The following is a 23,236-nucleotide window of genomic DNA, read 5'->3' as shown; positions in this document are numbered from 1 at the left end:
GTGGTATATGAGTCTTCTTTTTTGGTGATCACTTGTAGCCGAGTCAGATTGTCTTCAATAAACACGGTTTTAACAATGAGTCCATAAGTGACTGCGGAGGCCAATTCTGGATCTGCACGTCCTTCCACAGTGGGGACATTGGTTCCCAGGCGGGAGCTGATCACAGTGTGGAGTTGCCAAGCGTGCCTTCCTCTTAGCATGTTTCTCCCTTGCGTTCTGAGTTCGAGTGTCTTCAAAGTCCATTGCACCTTTGGTAAAGGCTGTTCTCCAACTGGAGCGCTCGCAGGCCAGTGTTTCCCAGTTGTCAGTGTTTATACTACATTTTTTTTAGATTTGCCTTGAGCACAGATGTGATGTACAGCAGAATGGAACTCACGCTGTGACTCTTCCCTCATCTGTGCACCATCCTCCTTTCTTAAAAGAGTGGGACAATGGCGAAATGGAAAGGAGACACAGTTTCAAGCTGCTCCAATGAGGTTTCAGCTCCAACCTTACTGCTGTGGTATCCTAAGGAGTCACACCGCAGCAGCTCCAACTCCATGGCATTGAGAGCAGAAAGGGTCCTGAAGTTACATCAGGCTCAAGGAAAAATGAGCCAAGGAAAAAGAAACCCGTGTTGGATGTCAGAAGGCTTTGCGATATGAGCTCCAGCATCCCTACAAGTTCACATAATAAAACCCCTGTCCACAACTGACATTCACTGGCACACTTCTTGGCAGTTTCGGCAGAGAGACAGCAAGTTCGCTGGACATGGAAACAATTACTCAGAGGAGGCTGAACTACTTTTAACCCCAAACACATGGATCATTTCCCCTGGCCAGAGGAAACTGGAACATTCTTGGAGAAAGCACCAGGATGGTGGCCTTGGTCCGTATTGGATCTATGAATAAGTTCGGGATAATATTTTAATTTCCAAGGCTTTTGTTACGGGGCCTTCTCAACAGAAATGCAACATGTGAATCAACTTTGATCTGATCCCTCTTTTTTCATACATTATGTTTCCATTATCTTGAATTACCTTGATTATGATAGGGGGGGGGATCAAGTTATTGTGCCTGCTTGCTTGCAAACATTGCCTGCTTTAGCCTTCTTTCACGATGAAAAAAACTTCTTGACATTACATTTCTGCTCTCCTCCCACCCTAACAATAAAGGTAAAGGACCCCTGACAGTTAAGTCCAGTCGCAAACGACTCTGGGGTTGCGGCGCTCATGTTGCTTTACTGGCCGAGGGAGCCGGCGTTTGTCCGCAGACTGTTTTTCCAGGTCATGTGGCCAGCATGACTAAGCCGCTTCTGGCGAAACCAGAGCAGCACACGGAAATGCCGTTTACTTTCCCGCCAGAGCGGCACCTATTTATCTACTTGCGCTTTGACGTGCTTTCGAACTGCTGGGTGGGCAGGAGCTGGGACCGAGCAAAGGGAGCTCACCCCGTCGCGGGGACTCAAAACGCCAACCTTCCGATCGGCAAGCCCTAGGCTCAGTGGTTTAGACCACAGCACCACCCGCGTCCCTAACAATAGGGCCTTGCAAGTTATTTCTTTATTTTAGAGCATTTGTACCCAGCTGTTCAGGCAAAACGGCTCCTAGAGTGTTTAACATCCAGTCAATTAAAACAAGGCATTCCCTGCCCAGCGGCTTAAAACCTAAAAACAAACAGCCATGATGTGCAAAGGAATAAAGGGACAGTGGGGAGACAAAACTGATGCCTTCCTTTTGAAGAATCGTGGTGATTATACGTACAGTCTTTTGGGGTGATGAATTGAGAGCATTAAATGAGTTGAAGCCTATGGAGCAGAGAGATCCTAAGCGATAACAGGGTGGTTTAATCAGGAACGAGCTCCTCTCCTCTCATATGCAGTTTCCATTCTGTTTATGCATTATCACAAAATCCATAGTTTGTTGCAATGTCGAAAACTGGCAAACTACAGTTTGAGCCTGCTCTCCAAACCAGAATTGGAAATCCATGATTCTGTGGGCTTTGGATTATGCCCACCCATAACTTACATGTATCCGCTGCCCGTCCCCTACAAGGTAAAGGGGCCCCTGACCATCGGGTCCAGTCGTGTCCGACTCTGGGGTTGCAGCGCTCATCTCGCTCTATAGGCCAAGGGAGCCGGCGTTTGTCCGCAGACAGCTTCCGGGTCATGTGGCCAGCATGACAAAGCTGCTTCTGGCGAACCAGAGCAGCACACGGAAACGCCGTTTACCTTCCCGCCGGAGCGGTTCCTATTTATCTACTTGCACTTTGAGGTGCTTTCGAACTGCTAGGTTGGCAGGAGCTGGGACCGAACAACGGGAGCTCACCCCGTTGCAGGGATTCGAACCGCTGACCTTCCGATCAGCAAGCCCTAGACTCTGTAGTTTAACCCACAGCGCCACCTGGGTCCCTTACCATGGAGCAAATAGCAATGGGGATAGGATTCAGATCAGGATTAACAATACTGGGGCTTTAACCTTGCCTCCTGAATTGCCCCACTGCCCTGATTGAAACCCACAACCACCGCCAGTGGGAGATCAAGATGCAGGTCTGCCAAGCATCACATCTTGTTTGAACCAGAGTAGTTTGCGCAAGCCTGATTATCATTAAGAACGTGTTCATCAAGAACAGAGGCATGCAGGGACTTCTCTGCCAACTCTGCAGCTCACAAAAACCCAAAGCTCAGCCTCTGTTCATCAAGAACAGAGTTCTCTGTTCATCAAGAACAGAGGCATGCAGGGACTTCTCTGCCAACTCTGCAGCTCACAAAACCCAAAGCTCAGCCTTCCAACCTTTTCCCCTTGCTTTTGTCAACATGCAAGGAGGCTCCTAATCTGCTTCTTATCTGGTACTTGAGAGCCAGCCAAGGAAGGAAAGTAGACTGTGGTCAATCTTCTGTATGAATACAATCATTTGGAAGTTCCTTCATAATGCACTCCCTTCCACTTCCATCCATTAATATAATGAGAAATGATGGAATGTGCAGAAAGAGATTATGTATTATTGATATTCATAACCAGAGCCAACTTGCCTTCAGGATTTTAACTGCTCTGTTGGGTTAACACAACACTCAGAAAAGGGAAAGAAACATCAGCTGGGATGGCAGAGTTGGAGGTGAAACCATTTCCTGCATTTGAACTGCAAAAAGAAAGAACAATAAAGAAAGCCAAAGCGATTCAAGGAGGCCATTTTCCATATTCTCCAAAAGTTGCTTTAAAATGCATACCTTGTCGTGTTCACCTCACGTGCAACTGGAGCTACATGGACGCAAGCAGTATTCCATGTGCAGCTATGCGTATCTTTGGCATCAGGGTAAAGGAAAGATACTGGGAAGGCAGTGCGGTGCAATGGCTAGAGGGTCAGCCTAGGGCCTGGGAGACCGGGGTTCAAATCCCCACTCAGACAGGAAGCTCGCCAACCTTGGGACAGTCAACCCACTTCACAGGGTTGTTATGGGGATTAAAGAAAGAAGGGAAGAAGCTCTTTGGGGGAAAAAGGTGTAGTATAAATACAATGAAAATGATAATCAAAAAACAATTTCACTTAAGTAAGAAGTGGCTAAAATACAGAATCAAACCCAGTTAAAATACAAGGAGGGGTGCAGAAGCTTCAAAAAGGTAGTGTATACAGAATTTCTCTTTATGTTTATGGAAGCGGAAGCAAGATGTTTACTCCTCACCATCTCTCCCGCTCTCCATGCCCTTTGACATACAACAGGGCTTAAAGAGAAATGCAGGCTTTTAAGTGCACTCAAAGCAGGCTTTTAAGTCCGCTCTAAAATAAATATTAATAATATTAAAATAAATACCGAGATGATACACAAAGCAGTGACAGAACGCAGCTTTGCAGGGAGTGTTTAAACAATGTGCCCTCCCTTTCAAATACTTCTTTGGGCTCCTGTCGTCCCCCCCCCCAAGTATTTAACAATTGATTTGCATGCTTATGAAATAAACAGTAACTTTTGGTCGGTGCAAATATCAACACTCGGAGAATGAAAAGCAAACTGTAAAGCTAGATTTGTTCCTGGGATTTCCCTTCTTCTCCGCAGCACAGAGTGGTTGATTCTGGTTCCTGGTGAGGCAGAATCACGGAATAGTGGAGTTGGAAGGAAACTCCAAAGGTCATCTAGTCCAGCCCCCTGCAATGCATGAATCACAGCTGAAGAATCCCTGACAGATGGCTATCCAACCTCTGCTTAAAAACATCCCACCTTAAAGGTGTTGGGGCAGATGTTGCTGTCTGAAGTATCTGGAGAAATTAGTAGGTTTTTTTTTAAAAAAAGAAGCACAACAGCCCTTCAATATTGATTGACGGAATCTGTGTGGAGAGGGTAACAACATTTAGATTTCTAAGCACTGAGCTACAGGAGGATCTGTCCTGGAATGTTAATACAAGGGGGCTTGTGAAGAAGGCACAGCAGAGACTGTACTTATTGAGAATTCTAAGGAAAAACCCACAAAAGCTGCTGCTTGCCTTCTATCACTGTGCCATACAGAGCGTGCTCACGTATGGTTTGTGTGTGTGGTACGGAAGCTGTACTTCTCAGGATAGAGCAGGAGATATAGAACAATGCAGGCAAGAACGAGCCATCTCAAGAACAGTTTCTTCTCTAGAGCGATTTTGGCCTTAAATGGAAAGTCTGGACTTTGAAGTTATCTTATTTTACTTGCATCGTATTGCATTTTTTAAATTAGTGTTTTATAGTAATTTTGGATTATGTGGAATATCTGAGCCTTATCTGAGTGGATGTGGTAACCGAGTAATTTCGTTGCTCCCGCAAGGGGACAATGACAATAAAGATTATCTTATCTTATCTTATCATATCATCTTATCTTATTATTATTTATTATTTAATAAATTTATGTACCACCCTTCATCAAAAGATCTCAGGGCAGTTCACAGAAATAAAATACAAGATACACAGGTAAGTAATTGAAACAAAAACAACAAAATAATAACTCCCTCAGGCCTTGTGTGCCTAGTGTGGCAAAGTAAAAAAGGACAGAAGGAATGAATTTTGTACTAAGTCAGCTTAAGTATACATTTAGCCCAGTAATGCCTACTCTGACTGGCAGCTGCTCTCCAGTGACTACCACTTCCCCCCGCAGCTCTGCTACCTTCTTTCCAGAATGCTCAGGCATCAGTTGAGGGCCACAAAAGGACCCCACTGACCACAGACCCCCTTGATCCATAGAATCATAGAATCATAGAGTTGGAAGAGACCACAAGGGCCATCCAGTCCAACCCCCTGTCAAGCAGGAAACACCATCAAAGCATTCCTGACATATGCCTGTCAAGCCTCTGCTTAAAGACCTCCAAAGAAGGAGACTTCACCACACTCCTTGGTAGCAAATTCCACTGCCGAACAGCTCTTACTGTCAGGAAGTTCTTCCTAATGTTTAGGATCCATTCCTCCTCTTCGTCATTGCAACCTGCTTGCTTCTTTTCCTGCCTTTCCTTCAGGCCCATAGCGTGTTGGCTGGGAGAAGGAGGACCAGCGGATGCCATACTGTGCTTGCTCATTAGCTTTCTTGCCACCAAGCAAGCAGGTGGCCATGATGAGGAAGAAGTGGAGCAGCAGCAGCAGCTTGCAATAATAGCAGCGAGGCGGCAGACTCCCTGAGGGAGGGAAGAACATGGAGCACAATCTGAACACGAGTCAGCAGCGTGATGCAGCAGCAGGAAAAGCTAATGCTCTTCTTCTAGGGCTGCATCATCAGCCGATGTATAGCATCCAGATCAAGGGAAGTCCTATTGCTAGTTGACCTGTTCTGCCTTGGTCAAACCACACCTGGAATACTGTGTCCAGTTCTTGACACCACAGTTTAAGGAGGATGTTGACCAACTGGAGCGTGTGCAGAAGAGGGCGACCAAGATGACCAAGGTTCCGGGAGCCAAGCCATATGAGGAACGGTTGAAGCCTGAAAGGTGCTGTGACACCCACCTTCAGATATCTCAAGGGCTGTCACATGGAAGACGGAGCATGTTTGTTTTCTGCTGTTCCAAAGGGTAGGATCTGAACCAATGATTCAAGTTACAGGAAAGGAGGTACTGAGTAAACGTTAGAAATAACTTTCTGGTGGTAAGAACTATCAAACAGTAGAACAGACTACCTTGGCAGACTCTCCTTCATTGGAGCTTTTCAAACAGAGGCCGGATGGCCACCTGCCAGGTATCCTGTAGCTGTGATTCTTGTTCTGCAGATGACCCTTGGAGTCCCTTCCATCCCTACAGTTGCTTGAGTCTATGCCTTGCCCAATGGCCCTCCAAACCATGGAGCCGACACTGACTTTTTATTTCTTTAACCTGGAGGTGGCAGGCTTGAACCTGCAACCAAAGCACACATTCTTCTGCTGAGCTATGGACCTTCCCTGAGAAGGGCAATTGGCCATGTGTAAGAACAGGAGATGTGGGTGGCGCTGTGGTCTAAACCACTGAGCCTAGGGCTTGCCGATTGGAAGGTCGGCGGTTCAAATCCCCGCGACGGGGTGAGCTCCTGTTGCTCGGTCCCTGCTCCTGCCAACCTAGCACATCAAAGTGCAAGTAGATAAATAGGTACCACTCTGGCAGGAAGGTAAACGGAGTTTCCGTGCGCTGCTCTGGTTTCACCAGAAGCGGCTTAGTCATGGTGACCACATGACCTGGGAAAACTGTCTGCAGACAAACGCCGGCTCCCTCAGCCAGTAAAACGAGATGAGCGCTGCAACCCCAAAGTCGTTTGCAACTGGACTTAACTGTCAGGAGTCCTTTACCTTTACCTTTTTAAGAACAGGAGGCAATGGGGAAACTGCAAGCGGGGCGAGCCTAACATAATGCATTTTTCTATGTTTTCTTCATTATTATATGCATTTCTATGCACGCTTTACCCAGTTATATGCATTTAGCAAGTCAGGAGGCTGTATTAGTTGATAGGAACCACTAGTGTGGAAAATATTGTTGCACTCAGGCCCTGCTTTTGGGCTTCCCTGGTTGGTCACTGTGAGAATGGGATGCTACGACTAGATGAACGGTCTAGCATGTTCTTCTTGGGCTCTAGAGGAGCTGCTGCACCCAGATCCAGCTTGTGGACTTCCAAACATACCTGGCTGTGAGAAGGGCGATGGACTCAAGCCTATTGCTGGCTTTGTTGCTGCTGCTCCTCTGCCTAACTATTGCTACTAGACGCGGTCAATGAGCAAGAAATGGCGGCTACTCCTCCCACCACTGGGGAGCTGATATTTGCATCCACATCCCAGGTGAAGATGGTAAAGGGGAAGAGCAGGTCCAGGGGTCTCTCATCATCGGATTCCCTGCTGGGATGTGGGCCATCATCAGTTGCCCTACTTTGCCACGCGTTGGCATCAAACCTGCTCAAGCCATTTAGGGCTGGCTCTACAAGACACCAACCACGCAATGCCGTGCATATTTATTTGGAACGAAGTCCCGCTGTGTTCACTCAGGCTTACCATAAGGCAATTGTACGGCTCAAAACAGGTTTGCGAACAGGTTCTCCTCTTGTTCAGTAAGAGCCATTGCCAAGAAACCGGGCGCGGAAGGTTTTAGAAAACAAGTTATTATTCTCTTTTAAGGCTTCAAGATGCCATCGGATGCGAGCAGATTAGGAATTTTGGAGGGCTTGTCTGCCAGACAGGAGGAAAAGCAGAACACCAAGGGGGGGGGGGGAGTTCAGTTGTTCAGACATTTGCTGTTGGAAAAATGGAAATATTGGTGAAATGCTTCCAAACTCCTGCAGCACAAAGGTCTGGACACATGGGGGTTCCTCCCTGCAGAAGATTAAAATGACTGTTTTTAAAAGTGAGTATATTGTTCCCGCTTGAATGAAATAAATGTACTTTTGTTCCTATAGTACACACACCCAAACACCACCGAAGAATAGTACAGAGAGTGACTTGATAAATGCTGGGAGATGCGTCTGAGGATCACTTCATTGTTTGCTTTATTTATACAGCTTTCCTCTCCCTCTGAAGATGGTGTGCCTCTGTTTATTTTAGAAGATTAGAAAGGGATTAATGAAGCCAATTCTCTTCACAAAATGGCCATCTCCGCCGAAGGCTGCAAATTACTTATGATTCATGCTGGCTTCCTCTCCACTTCCTTAGCCACAACGAAACCAAGGCAATCCCAATTTCAGGCACAAAAAGAGATCCGTCCTTACCTGTATTTAAGGACAGGGCGGAAAAAGACTACTCTCCCCTGGCAGACACCACGTAACACCATGTAAACAAAACAACTGGTGGGGGGAAACAGACTGAAGGCCAGGCCGTGTCACAGGAAACAGGTCAACAGCAGGCCAACAATCTCTACCGGAAAAAAATGAGCTTGAGAGGGATGCAATACAGAACAATCCAGAGTCTCTGGCTACAAACCTATTTTGTTTTAATTGTACATCTTCTGCCTCTGCTGCAACAAAACATATCTTCCCCGCATCGGTTTCTACGGCCCCGGCAGGCTCACTGCAACCTTCCAACAGCTTGACCTCAATCCCAAAGGGACACTCCTCCATCGTCTCCCCAGATAGACAGGTGCCAACAACAAGAACGTAAGAGCAGCCTGCAGGATCAGGCCAATGGGTTCAGCATCCTGATCTCAGATGCCTATGGGAAACCCGCAAGCTGGCCCCTCGCAGGCCCAGGCTGTGCATTCCTTCTCCCTCCTCTGCTCAAGTGAGCTAGCAATAAGAGAGACCAAACAGCTGAATGGGATCAAATCAGACCACAACTTCTGCCACAACAGCAGCAAGAATATTATTGGCAAAGTATTGGAAGAATGAAGAATTACCAACTGTGGATAAATGGCAGAAGAAATTGATAGAATATATGGAACTATCTGAATTGACGGGGAGACTTCGGGATCGGAGTGAAGAAACAGCGGAAGAAGACTGGAAGAAATTTAAAACTTATTTGAAAAATAGGCGTATAATAGATTGAATTAAAGGGAGTGAGGGAGGTACAAAGAGGTTGTAGATAATACAAAGGTTTGAAAATAAGTATCGTTAGAAGATAAGGACATATTAATTAAGAAGCAAGATATAGATTGAGTTTTTAAAGGATAAGATATAATAGATATAGTAATAAGGCAATATTGAAGTAATATTTAGAGTTTATATAAGATTTAGAACTTACTAAATATGAAATGTAAAGAAGCGCAGCAGGAGGTGGAAGAGGAAGTCAATAGATTAGAAATAAGGGTTATAAGCAAGAATTTTTGTTTTTGTATTTTTTGTATTTTTTGTATTTCTTGTATTTCTTGTATTCTGTGTGTTTTGTATCTTTGTATGTTTGAAAATTCTTAATAAATACATTTTAAAAAAAACAAAAACAAATCAGACCACAACTTCATTCACTACAGATGAAGTGGTTTGGCATAGGCATTCGGTAAGCATTTCAATTTCCGGGCTGCCAACGCGGCAACAGGGATTCCTATGACTTCAAATAGGGGGATCCCCACAGGGATCGCTGCTTCTAGGAGCACTGAGGCCCGAATTCCCACCCCCCACCCCCCCAAAAAATCTGGGCAAATGGGCAACTCCGTCATGGATCCCTTTAACAGGATACCCTATTTCTGGAGGGGAAGTTGAGGGTACAACACCCCCCCCCATTCCGATTGAGACTACGGTTACCCAATGCCTAAACTGCCAAAGTTGTGACCATTGCTACAAGGCAGGCAAAACCTCCAGGTCATAGCCAATTCGCCTGGTAGGCAAATTCTTACCCGGCCCCGCAAACACGGCGACCACCGCAGGCCAATTCAATGAGTAAATGCAAAAATACCAGAGTGGGTGGGTTGAACCTACGAAGAAGAGCTGGGTGTCGGGGGCTGGCCCCAGGCTGATTTAAATCCCCCAGGAGAGGACCTGAGGGAAGCCTGTTTGCTCCCTCATGCCCACCCCCGGGGAGCCCGACCCTCCGTGCCAGCAGGAATACAAGCTGGGAGCTTGAGCTGAAGCTCGCGTTTTGGATGGGATCAGCTCCCCACAACCAGCCCTGCATCATCATTGGGGGGGGGGGAGGCTCTGGCCATCCCACAAAGCCACCGCACCCCTGAAAGGGGGTAACACTGGCTCTACAAGACACCAACCGTGCAATGCCCCAAGCTTCCAGATGTACTCAGAATTCTTATTGCCTCCAACCATGAAAGCAGAGCATAGCTATCACAGACCCTCCAAGTGTCCCTATTTTCCAGTGACAGTCTCGGTTTACAGAAGCCGCCCTGGTTTCTGATTTGATCCCGGGATGTCCCGCGTTTCCTTAGAATGTCCGTATTTTCACTGGGGAAATGTTGGAGGGAATGGAGTTTTCCAACACCCCGGAAACGAGATTTCAAACGATGCTCTCATTATCAGGGCTGAATATCAAAAACAAGAGATTTAAAATGAGAGAGAGAGAGATATGATGTTATCCAGATGGGCATGTGTTTAACTGAGTTCAAGTGAAAGGCTTTTAAAAACCAAGGACTATGAAGGTTTAAAAACAGGGGCACTGTACCGGTAATTAGTTTAATCCACAGAATGAGAGGCTGGATGGCCATCTGTCATGTATGAGCTAGTTGATATTCCTGCTTTGGGGGCAGGGTTGGACTAGATGACCCCCAGGGTACCTTATAATAAAATTATAATAATAATAATAATTTATTATTTGTACCCCAGTCCCCGCCCATCCAGCTGGGTTTCCCCAGCCACTCTGGGCAGCTTCCAACAAAGATTAAAATACATTAAAATGTCACACATTAAAAACTTCCCTAAACAGGCTGCCTTCAGATGTTTTCTAAATGTCAGGTAGTTGTTTATCATCTGATGGGAGGGCATTCCACGGGGTAGGCACCACTACCAAGAAGGCGCTCTGCCTGGTTCCCTGTAGCTTTGCTTCTCGCAGTGAGGGAACCCCCAGAAGGCCCTCGGCGCTGGACCTCAGTGTCTGGACAGAACGATGGGGGTGGAGACGCTCCTTCAGGTATACTGGGCTGAGGCCATTTATACCTTCAGGTATACTGGGCTGAGGAGATACAGAGAATGTTGGCTGCAATTCCAGATGTCTTCCAGCAATGAATGGATGAGGAGGAGGAGGGGCCCATAACACTTTTTATTATCATTTTGTCCAGCTCTAAGACAATTTCCTCTCAACTAGTTCAACCCCAGAAACTGCTTTCAAATACCAATTCTCTTGCAGCTATCAATCCTCCTTACGAAAAAGGATCTTCTAGTTTCCACTAACACCTTCCCCAGACATAATTAATCCCCCCGCTACAGGGATATATATATATATATATATATATATATATATATATATATATATATATATATACATTTTCACGTGGCTGTGTGTGGCCTCGTTCACCCCAATAACAGACGAGCTAGTAAACCTGTCTGTGGGCTCTGTCCCATCAGACTGTGGGCGATGAGCTATTTCATTCCTCCTCTGCACAAAAGAAAATTACCCCCCCCCCCACTGCATACCTAAAACCTAGCTGTCACGGGAGGCTGTGATGGGCACCAACATGGGAAGCCTTAAAAGAGGATTGGGCAAATTCATGGAGGAAAACACCTTAGCTGCCAAGTATCCCGTTGTTTTGCGGGAAACCCCCGGATTGTAATCCATTTCCCACTGTTCTCCCAAATGGAGAAAAATCGCGGAGATCCCCTGGATTTCCTACCTGCCAGGGAACCTCCATTTTGGGTGCCGCTCTTCCCATGCGTAGAAGCGACTTCCGGTGCCGCTCTGCCCGATTTCCGGTGCCCACACATGGGAAGAGCGGCCCCAGAAGTTGCTTCTATGCAACTTCTGGTGCCGCGCCGCTGCTGATCCCGCATTTTTCAGCAGGAGACTTGGCAGGTACGGAGAACACTGACAGTGGCTATGTGTCATGATGGCTATGCTCTGCCTCCACAGTTGGGAGACAGCAATGCTTCTGAATGCCAGTTGCTGGAAACCGCAGGAGAGACCCCGCCCATCTGTCTGGGTTTCCCCAGCAACTCTGGGCAGCTCCCAACAGAACATGATAAAACATGAAACATTAAAAACGTCCCTAAACAGAGCTGCCTTCAGATATCTTCTAAAGTCAGAAAGGTGTTCATTTCCTTGAGATCTAACAACAACAACAACAACAACAATTTATTATTTATACCCCGCCCATCTGGCTGGGTTTCCCCAGCCACTCTGGGCGGCTTCCAACCGAATATTAAAAACACTACAGCATCTGATGGGAGGGTGCCACTACCGAGAAGGCCCTCTGCGTTCGCCCCTGTACGGTAACTTCGCTTCTCAGTGAGGGAACCGCCAGAAGGCCCTTGGCGCTGGATCTCATGGCTGAAAGATGGGGTGGAGACGCTCCTTCAGGTATACTGGGCCAAGGCCATTTAAGGCTTTAAAGGTCAGCACCAACACTTTGAATTGTGCCTGGAAACGTACTCGGAGCCAATGTAGGTCTTTCAGGACCAGCATTACATGGTCTCGGTGGTCACTCCCAGTCACCAGTCTGGCTGCCGCATTCTGGAGAGGGCTCTTGAGCCCATGTCCTGCTTGTGGATCTGGGTGGCCACTGTATGAACAGGATGCTAGATTAGATGAGTCACTGGCCTGATCCAGCAGGCTCTTCTTATCTTCTTATATCTTTCCCAGACCGTCCAATGGGCTTCATCAATAGGAGTATAGCATCTAGATCAGGCACCCCCAAACTTCGGCCCTCCAGATATTTTGTGCTACAATTCCCATCTTCCCCGACCACTGGTCCTGTTAGCTAGGGATCATGGGAGTTGTAGGCCAAAACATCTGGAGGGCCGCAATTTTGGGATTCCTGGTCCAATGCACAGGATTCCTAAGAACGGATCGGCTCAAATAACTACAGTAGCCTCCACAAACATCAGCAGTCACCTTGCCGTTTCCCCAGCATCCGTGTCTGCTTGATTAACACGCAGCCCTTCATAAATGTTCTCCCCAGCATGACTTTCACATTTCCCCCATTTTTTTTTTTTTTGCTAGGGCATTCATTCTCTAATAAAGTACCCTTGGCAGGTTGTTAGGTGAGACTCCAAAATGTACTTAATTACAGCTGCTCTGTGAAGCGTTGCACTTTCAATGGGCTTCTAAAGGTTGATTATAAAGAGGAGAGGCAGCGGAGGAGGACAGAGTCTTTTAGAAAAGCAGGAGAAAAACAAGAACCCATTAACTGGCTGAACTGCAGGACTCGCCCCTCAGCTTTCCAGCAAGGATGCATTTGTTTCCTGCATCCCATGCCTGGGTTTGCAGTAGGGTTGCCAGACTCAATAGAGGACAGGACTTCTGTGCCTTTGATTGCCCTGCTCTCTTTTGAGCCTGGAAACCTTAAAGAGAAACCAGCAGACCCTTTGCTTGGAAATTAAACAAAGGGTCTGCTGGTTTCTCTTTAAGGTTTCCAGACTCAAAAGAGAGCAGGGCAATTAAAGGCACAGAAGTCCTGCCCTCTATTGAGTCTGGCAACCCTAGTTTGCAGCCAGATTAAAATGTAACTAGGAAAGGAGGGCCACACGTATATTTAGACCCACAGCCAGGGCGGATAAAAACCAATGGTTTTTTTATTGTTTAAAAAAAAACGTGTTTTTTTAATTTAAATCAGATTTTTTTATTATTTAAATTGGATTTTTTAAAATAAAATGCTTTTGGAGAAAAAAATCTTTCTAAAGATAGTTTTCTATTTAAGTTACATTATAGTCCAAAGGCTATTCATCAGGAAATAAGGATTTGTTTTAAGTTTTTCATGTGTGCTGAAACTCAGTCTAAGTTGTTGTTGTTGTTGTTGTTGTTGTTGTTTTAAATGTTTAACCACATCGGTTAACAAACAAAAGGCTTCTCTGCCTTTTGGCTAAGATCAAGTGTAGTAGCTATTGTTTTAGTTAAATAAATTGTTTAAATTGTTATTAAGGAAATGATTATTTTTCTCCTTCCAATAAAGTACAGCAGAAAAGGTGTCCAAATATAAACAGTATAAACTTATTAACCCTCACAATAATTTCATAATTATCTGTCTATGTATTTCTAATAGTATAATTTTTGTTATAACTGTAAAAACTACTCTGAAAATTTATTAATCCAAAAATGAAACCTTCATCTGGTTGAAAATATTTAGATTATACCAGCAAGAATGAGTCTTTCTGTTAAAAAAGAAGAAGATTTAAATCAAGTCTTACTGCAAATAGGACACCTGACTGGTTGCTGTTGACCCAATGATCTGATCTAGGCATTGCCTTTTCTTATGTTCTTACTGGATGGGCAGAAGTACGAGCCAGGGGGGAAACAAACTCGCAAACTCGCTTCTTGTGTACCAGATTTGAAAATCCAAAAACGAAAGCTCTGAAATTCAGATCAACGTCTCAAAAGCCCACCCAGTGGAGAACATTCACTGTTTCCCTCTTCCTACATTTTAGATTTCAAATCCCTTATGGACTGTTTCTCTCTTGTGTTATTCTGTAAACAGGCATGGTCCTTGGCGGAATGAGAATTAAATGTGAAATGGAAAGGGTGGGGCTTTAAATGTGGTAATAAAACTGACACCAGTAACAGCATCATAGAAACTACAACCATTAGCACCATTTCAGTCAAAATCAGTCCCAGGTTTGAGAGAGCCTTGGGTGAAGTGCCTCTACTAGGGTCGCCCTTAGCTTAACAGGCATAAGAACATAAAAAGCTCTGCTGGATCAGGCCAAAGGACTTGCTTGAAGCTTTCCTGCAAGGGGGGGGGGGGCTTAGCAACTGAATCGCAAGCTCATCCAAATCCATTAGAAGAAGAGAAGAAGAAGAGTTTGGATTTGATATCCCGCTTTATTACTACCCCAAGGAGTCTCAAAGCGGCTAACATTCTCCTTTCCCTTCCTCCCCCACAACAAACACTCTGCAGGTTTTTCTTTTAAAGGCATTGACCAAGAGAGCTGGGGAAGATGTAAAGGAAGCCTTTCTTCCCCAAGAGCAAGTTAGAAGGGTGTTAAGCAACCATTTTCTTCATATCACAAAGGACACTTCCAGGCAGTTGCTATTTTCGGGCGGAATTCAATCTCGTACCAGCAAATTCAGGTGGTGCAATTAAATCTGATACGAAGCTCTTGCCTAACAACCTGCTCTTCTGCAGATGTTTCTGCAGAAAGTAAGGAAAACACACTGGTAAAGATTGTCAGTGGTTTTGACACCATTAAAGTTTTGATTATTCAAAACAGCGGTTTTCTGGTGTGCTGCAAAGATCGACATGATTCAGACTCACACATGACCTTACTTACTGTCAGAGCAACAGCCCCCTGCTTGAAAAAAAAGTTTGCAGGGGAACTTTATAGATTTCCATGATGCCTCCTGTATAACTCTCGAGCGTGAGTTTTGGACCAGTTCCATTTATGATTCAGGATGCTCCTTGTGGCCGTCCTCAATACACATCATTCTAAGCTTTCCCCCAGGAGCTTGTAGAGTTTCCCTTTCAGCCTTGGCTCCAACTGCACCCACAGCAAACATCCTGCTTCTCTCTGAACCCATTCAACTCATTGAGGACGTTCTCTTCCCCCAACTCTTAATTACGAAAGGATTCTCCACTCCAGGTCCCGCCCTCCCCAAGAGCCTCTCTAAAACATACAAATTTTATTCCTCTCCAAATGCGAAACCTTAGAAGCCATTAGTAGATGTTTAGAGGCCTGCAGACATTATTCGTTATCCTAGGATAACAAACCCTGAACTCATTTCAACCTCTCTCTCTTTTTGTTTAATATATTCGAAGGGGGGTCAATCAAAGGTTGAAGAAGAAGAAATAAACTTTGGAGCAATCAGCCTCTCTTTGCCTCACCTCTACGGCTGGATTCTTCTTTTTCTTCTTTTTTACACATTGAGTGGAATCTTCACATGATCAGGGTTCTAAGGAGAAGATTCTGCACTGCAGTGGTTATAATTGCTAAGGCAACAGCAAGAGGAGCAGTGACGGCTGGGTGTCTGTTTGCATGGAGAGTGTTGAACGTACAGCCTCACATCGCTTTAATCAAACTTAGCCTCTCCTCAATGAATACCATGTGAAGAGAGCCTAAGAGATCCAATCTTGCTGGGAATAGCTTTGGCTTTGCTTTCTGGAGCCACGTCCAACCTGCGCAACATTAGTGACTGATTTTTGGAGGGCGGAACCTTAAGAACATCAGAGGAACTTGGTTGGATCAGGCAAAGGCCCATTTAGTCCAACATTCAAATTACAGTAGATGATAGATAGATAGATAGATAGATAGATAGATAGATGATAGATAGATAGATAGATAGATAGAAGGTCCATGTTTGTACGGACACACTTTTCTCCAAAATCACTTGCCTGACCAGCCTCAAATTTGGCCACAACATCAGATGCGCATGTGGGAGTGTCTCTATACACTTACATTGGCCAGATGACACACCTAGGACAGGTAGAAACCGGGATTTATGTTAAAAAAATTGCGCCCTCCAGTGGACATCCAACAAACACAGGTCAAACATTCTCCCACAATCCCTCATGCCCCGGAGACCACGCCTCCAGCAGGGTTTACATACTAGCTCAGCTTTAAAGCCTACAGACTAGGCCTCGGCTCTACTTTACAGACTAGGCCTCGGCTCCACTTTACATCCTACAGACTAGGCCTTCGCTCTACTTCACAGACTAGGCCTCGGCTCCACTTTACAGCCTACAGACTAGCCCTCGGCTCTACTTTACAGACTACCCCGAGTGGAGCCCTGGGTGGGGGGTTGGGAGAGGAGGGGCCCAAATAGGTCATGGGCTGACCCAGGGTGGGGGGAGTCACAGGGTTAGGGGAGGGGAATGGGATACCTCATGGGTTGCTACAGGATGGGAGTAATCACAGGGATGAGACACAACAACGGGGTGGGTGGAAAAATCACATAGTCCGGGGAGGAAGGACACATCCTCCCCCTTTCCTGGGAAACAAGGACCCTGAGTCAGGCACAGCAACGCGTGCCGGGGCCAGCTAGTACATAATAAAACAAAAAACAAAAACAACCCAATAGCCCCCCCCCCACCATTTTAAAAGGGCACTGGATGTTCATGACTGTATGTAAAAAAGAATGAGTTAATTACAGCAACGGCGGGGAGACTAGCAAAATGGAAAGTTATATAGACTGTTCCTTCAAGTTCCATCTTGCTACCTCTGTCTGCGCAGTGGGAGCAAGACTGGAAGAGGAGAGTCACACTCCTCCCACCCAGAGAAAAATGTTAAATCTTACAGTAGCTAATTGGGAGATGTTTAAATGCAATTACGCCTTAACTCTGTTTCACAAAATATAAATTAAATGGGGAAATATATGCAGATAGATTCATTGTGAATGCTTGAGCGAACACTTTGCTCAGAACCTTTTTCTGACAGCCCCTACATTTTACGTATATGAACGTGGGTTATTAATGTTGCAAAAACAATTAAACGGAGGTCACACATTTGGGACACGTGTACAGTTCTGATGACCTCCTTTTCTAACATATCATGAGATGGAAAAGTTTCTTCCCAAGGGTCTGGGCCATGCTCCGGGTGTAACTGAGGGCAAAGCTATGCAGGTAGGGGTCTGGCTTTCACCAGCACCATCTGTTTTATTTTATTTTGGGGGGGGGAATGCACAGACCTGGCAAGTGCATCTGAGAAAGGGCAAAACTTGACCTTCATCCCAGGCACTGCTACCTTCAGCATCTGGACCACAAAACAAGAGTGTCTCCAAGTTGCCCTTTTCGTCCCCTCATCAACATGAATGACCTCCAATGGGATAAACCAGGAGAAACAGATTACTGCATTTAGAGGCAAAGACTCCCGGAAGTGGGGGCTCCGACTCCCACCAGCAGGAATTCCACAGGAAGGTGCAAAGTGGAGCGTGGTCCAATTTCCCACATGCATCACCCATCCAAATGATGCACATTTCCCAACGATATACCAAAAGTGCTGCATAAATCCTAAGTTGTTGTTAAGTATCATTCTACATAGAAACACACCAGCCTTGTCATTAATGTGATGTGAAGTGACAGCGGGGTCTAGCTGTAGGGCAATGGGGGGTCCTGTATATCGTCCCAATGCCCCATCGAAAACCCCTGGAAACTCTTTGCATATGGCGTCCACGTCCACTTGTAAGCTAGTGCGGTTCACCCCGGTAACGGCTAGCCCCAGAGGTCCAAACCATGCCAGTCCCAGTAAGCTAACGTAGGGGCCCTTAACTACCAGCAAGTCCAATTGTTGCTTTCGCCCTCGATATTGCACCCTGAAGGTCCCCACCCCCATTGTAGGGACCTTACGTTTCTGGAAGTCCCGGAGGGTGAATGGGGCCGGCCTTAGTTTGGGACCCCCATTAGGGCACAGTTCCCTTAATGTTCGGGCCGAGATTATGGATAGAGTTGAACCTGTGTCCAGCTCCATGCGGCATGGGGCTCCCTCTATCTGTACCTCTATATAAATTTTCTCTGTGCTGGGATGGGGCAACTGGAATACCTGGTAGTCCGTGATCTCCGTCGAGTTGCCTTGGTGCATGGTGCCGTGTGACCTGGGGCTCCTGGGTCGGTCATCTGATGCTTGTCGACGGGTGAGTCGAGCCCGACACACCCGGGTGATGTGTCCCAATTTTCTGCACTGCCTGCACTCTGCGTTGCGGAAACGACAGGTCCTCCTCTCGTGGTTCTCCCCGCAGCTTGCACAGTTCCCTCCTTCTCGTCGAGGCTGCTGTGGTGTGTGTGCTGCTTGAGTGCGCCGCTGTACTCGGTGTACTTCCTCCCTGTCAGATTCGGATTCGTCGGTGAGGTCTTCGTGGTAGACCCTCGGTTGGGATGGCGGGGCCGGTCGTGCCTCTTGCGTTGACCTCTCGGCGGCTTCGGTTGCCAGGGCTTCCTCCAGAGCAATCTGGAACGTGAGGTCTTTTTTGGCGTAGAGGCGTCGTTGCAACATCTCGTCCCTCAGGCCACCGACGAGGCGGTCACGAAGCATGTTCTCCAACTCTGAGAAGTTGCATAACCGGGCGGCTTGGCGGAGGGAGGTCACAAACCCAGTTATGGTTTCCCCCGGGGCTTGCCGCTTTGCGTAGAAGGCATTTCGGCAAGCTACCACCGAGGGCTGTGGTGAAAAGTGCTCCTTCAGCCGTTCCATTATTGTTTTGTAAGAGACGGTAGCGACATCTCTAGGTGCAAGGAGAGCCCGGGCGATTTCAAACGTCTCCTCTCCACAGACGCTGAAGAATGTCGCCCTCTTCATGGCATCGTTGGTGACTTCTTTCGCTTGCAGGAGGAAGTTGAAACGGGCGGCGTACCCTTCCCAGTCTCCTGATGCTGGTTTGAATGGTGAGAAGCTGCTGTCGGTTGCCATTCTGGGTTCCTTGGGTCCTGGAGCTGAAGCCTGGATGCACGGTGCGATGCAGCGGTGCAGCAGGTGGCGGTGCTGCGGTGCAGTGCGTGGTGGCAGTCAGCTCAGCAGGATCCCACCTTCGTCGCCAGTGAAATATACTCGGAGTCGAGAGTGAATTTCATGCTCTTTATTCAGCTCATATTCATCAAGGAGAAGAAGAGAAGACGAATGGCTCTTTTCCCAAAACCATCTGCTTATATACATTATTTACACAATGGGCCTTGCGTGATTGGCTACTTCAGGGCTACACCTGTGGGCCAATTATATTGTGGATTGACTTCTGCCTGCAGCCTGATTGGCCGCTCCTACAGGCCAATCAGGTAGCAGATTCACTTCTGCCAGCCGCCTGATTGGCTGCTCCAGCAGGCCAATCAGGTTGCGGATTCACTTCCACCTGGAGTTGGATTGGGTAGCTCCCACTGATTCTGAATCCTATTGTTCTAGGATTCAGCTCAGTACATAACACCAACCCAAATAGGCAGATCCCAGAGATGAAACTGTTTCTTCTCTGCCTCCTTATTTTCTTTTTGGACAAATACAGTCAAAGAGTTAAAGGTTCATCCATTCCTACTCAACCCACAGGGCAAAAATATGCCTATTGAAGAAGTTATCTCCTTCTCCAGGAGCAGTTCACCTTGTTCCCATGCTTGAAAGCACTATATAAATGTTAAGCACTGGTATTATTATGGGGTGGTTTTTGCTGTTTGCATTGACTTGAACAGAAGAAGAAGAGCTGGCTCATTCATTCATTCATCTTCTTCCCCTCTGTTCCCCTCACTCTCTGACAATGGTTTCTTTTTGCACCACTGGTGTTATGTCACAAAGGGTTTTTGTGTCAGTGTGTATATTGTGAGGAAGAAGAAGGTTCCTAATAAACAACTCTATACAAGTGGCGGCAAAGCCACAACAGTAGAAGCATTGATCAGCATGGAAATATCCCACAATCATATGCATGTCTACTCAAAAATAAATCCCACTACATTCAAAGTGACTTATCCTTTAAAGCATTTAAAGGATTGCAGCCTCAGCTGTGTTCCTTTGATTTTGTCATTTGACTGCCATGATGGCTTTCTTACCAGGGGTAATTGGAAGACTGGTACTGCAAGTATAAACCCAGCTTCGTAAAAAGAAAAGAAAATTAATACTCAAATGGTAGCACCTGGGATCACAGGTGGTTTCCTGCAAGTTGGTATGTTTATGTAGTCTTCCAAAAACCAAAGAACTCTTTAGTGCAACATGGCATACAAACAGTATTTCCACTGGCTTCATGTTCAAATCAACAAAAAACAAAGACACCGTCACAAAACAGGGGAAAACTTTTAAGAAACTAATATTCAAATTATATCTAGCTTTCATAAAGTTGGAAGACTGCTTTTCCCAGTGCGTTTCCGAGCTCAATTCAAAGTGATGATGCTGACCTTTAAAGCCCTAAATGGCCCTGGCCCAGATGATGCTGACCTTTAAAGCCCTAAAGAGCCCCCATCATTCAGCCCGGATGCTGAGGTCCTCCTCTGAGGGTCTTCTGCTGGTTCCCTCACTGCGCGAAGCGATGTTACAGGGAACCAGGCACAGGGCCTTCTCGGTAGTGGCGCCCACCCTGTGGAACGCCCTCCCATCAGATGTCAAGGAAATAAACAACTATCTGACTTTTAGAAAACATCTGAAGGCAGTCCTGTTTAGGGAAGTTTTTAAGGTTTGATGTATTATCGTGTTTTTACTATTCTGCTGGGAGCCACCTAGAGTGGCTGGGGAAACCCAGCCAGATGGGCGGGCTATAAATAATAAAAAAATATTACCATTATTATTTCCTCAAAGCAGACATATTCAGCTCCCTTCTGCTATTTCAGCCAGTCTCCAAATTTCCACTAGCAAGTGGCAGCATGGGGATGTCACAGTAAACCATGGAGATGGCTTACCATGAACATGCAGAAGCCTCCTGCTTTGATGCTCTCCTAGCAAGAACAACAAACCACAGTCCCTGCCTTAGTATCAATCCGGAGATCATGGCTTGTTTTCCTCTGCACAAATGAGCAACGTGTAGCCAGTGTTTGGCTTACCAGTCATGGTTGGTTTGAAGGAAACAAACCACAATTCCAAGTTCAAATGTAATAGGAATATAGCAAGCTGCCTTGTTCATGAGTCGGACCCCTGCATTGTCTACATCAGGTGTGTGCTACTGAGCTAGAACTCCCATCATCCTCGGCCACTGGCCATGCTTTCTGGGGCTGATGGGAGTTGTAGTTCAGCAATACCTGCTGGGCCAAAGGTTCCCCACACCTGGTCCCCATTGCCTGGCTTTCCAGGGTTTCAAACAGTTATCTTCTCTCTTCTAGCCCTACCTAGAGATGGAACCAGCCTTCTGCATGCACAGCAGATGCTATATCACTGAGCTATGGGTCTTTTCCCAGGGGCTTGTGGTTTGTTGTTTCCCCTCTCTCTGGGGCACTAGGAAAGAAGCAGAGCAGGAGGCTTCCCCACATTCAGGATAAACTGCTAATTATGGGCTTTCCTGTGACATGTGAACTGGTACATTGTTGCAATGAAGGAACAAGAGAATCACACAATTGCCTTTGTGCTTTCTTGCTGCAGTTCGTAAATTCCAGATTAGAAAGAACACGGCAAATTAAACCATAGGATCCAAATCTCCAAGCAAATCCAAATGTGGGCTGAAGTGGAGAGAATGATCTGTACACACACACACACCAATTTTCTCCTTTGAACAGTTTCACCAGATATGCAAAAGGTCAGCTTTGGTTCATACTCATTTTCAATTTCCACTTCTATAAATCTTACTCAGAAAAGATAAGGTCTCTGATACCGTATCTAGAAGGGAATTTTATAAAATATTCAAATATAGGGATAAAATCTCCCCCTCTCTCTTTGACACACACACAGTATTTTCAAATGCACTAATTTCCTGGAACCACCAACAGTATTAAAACTACTTTTCAAGCAGGAACAAGTGTACACAGCCTAATCATTAAATTGCCAGTGTAGAGGAACAATTGTAGCTCAGTTAAACTCTAAACAATTGGAGACTGAACTGTTTTATTTTGAAAGAGGTGATCTTATCCCAGTGTCTTTTTCACACACACACACAAAAAAAATTGGGGTAAACATTTTACTAAATATATTAGATTGAAAACACAATTATTCTATGAAGAATTGCTGTGCCAAATATAGAGGCTTAATTAAACAATTCAAGTGGGAAACAAGAGGGTGATTCATCCTGTTTTAAGTGGAAATCTCTACATAGTGGTAATCTATTGAGCGGCTGCTCCTTGCTCCCTCCTGAAAAAGCAGTGTGTGTGCGTCTCGTTCTACCTCTTACACTGAACTGTTCCCACTCATACCATTATGTTGTTATCTTCTTTAAACGCAAGAATGTACTGCACATTCACCCACTCATTATTAGAGCAGGAAGAAAATCACCTTTCCATTCTGCATTTCCTCCCCTGCTCCATTTGGAATTGAGTTCAAATGGTAGATTTCATTCCCCCTACCCCATTTCTTTCCTTTTTTAATTCAACATTTTCCTTCCTCCTCAGATCTCTATGCATGCCGGAAAACCCCCAACTCATTTTCTTCATTGCATTTCTGTATCCCACCTTTTCTCAAAGGAGCTCAAGGTGGCCTACAAAATTCTCCCCATTCCCGTTCTATCATCACAACAACCCTGTGAGGTAAGGGTAGGTTGGGAGTGAATTGTTGGCCCAAGGTCACCCAGTGAGCTTCAAGACTGAGTGGGGGATTTGAACAGTCCGACACTCTAACCACTAGACTCTAACCATTCTAACCACTGGCTGCGTTCATGGGAACAAAGGAAGGTACCTTAAGCCAAGTCAGACTATACTAAACCAGGATTTCCCAAACTCGAGTCTCCAGCTGTTTTTGCACTACAACTCCCATCATCCCT

General features: G+C 46.0%; 1 protein-coding gene and 1 pseudogene across 1 annotated transcript in view; one reads left to right on the top strand and one right to left on the bottom strand.

The window, feature by feature from the left end:
• PRKCE (protein kinase C epsilon) overlaps positions 1–23,236 on the bottom strand; it is a 323,510-nt gene that overhangs the window by 185,319 nt on the left and 114,955 nt on the right. The window lies entirely within an intron of this gene.
• On the top strand, positions 13,792–13,924 carry LOC118083272 (U2 spliceosomal RNA; annotated as a pseudogene).

The sequence above is a fragment of the Zootoca vivipara genome, chromosome 3 (assembly GCF_963506605.1).
Source record: "Zootoca vivipara chromosome 3, rZooViv1.1, whole genome shotgun sequence".
Classification (NCBI taxonomy): domain Eukaryota; kingdom Metazoa; phylum Chordata; class Lepidosauria; order Squamata; family Lacertidae; genus Zootoca; species Zootoca vivipara.
The sequence above is the reverse complement of the archived record's forward strand: the minus strand, read 5'-3'. Positions and strand labels throughout refer to the sequence as shown.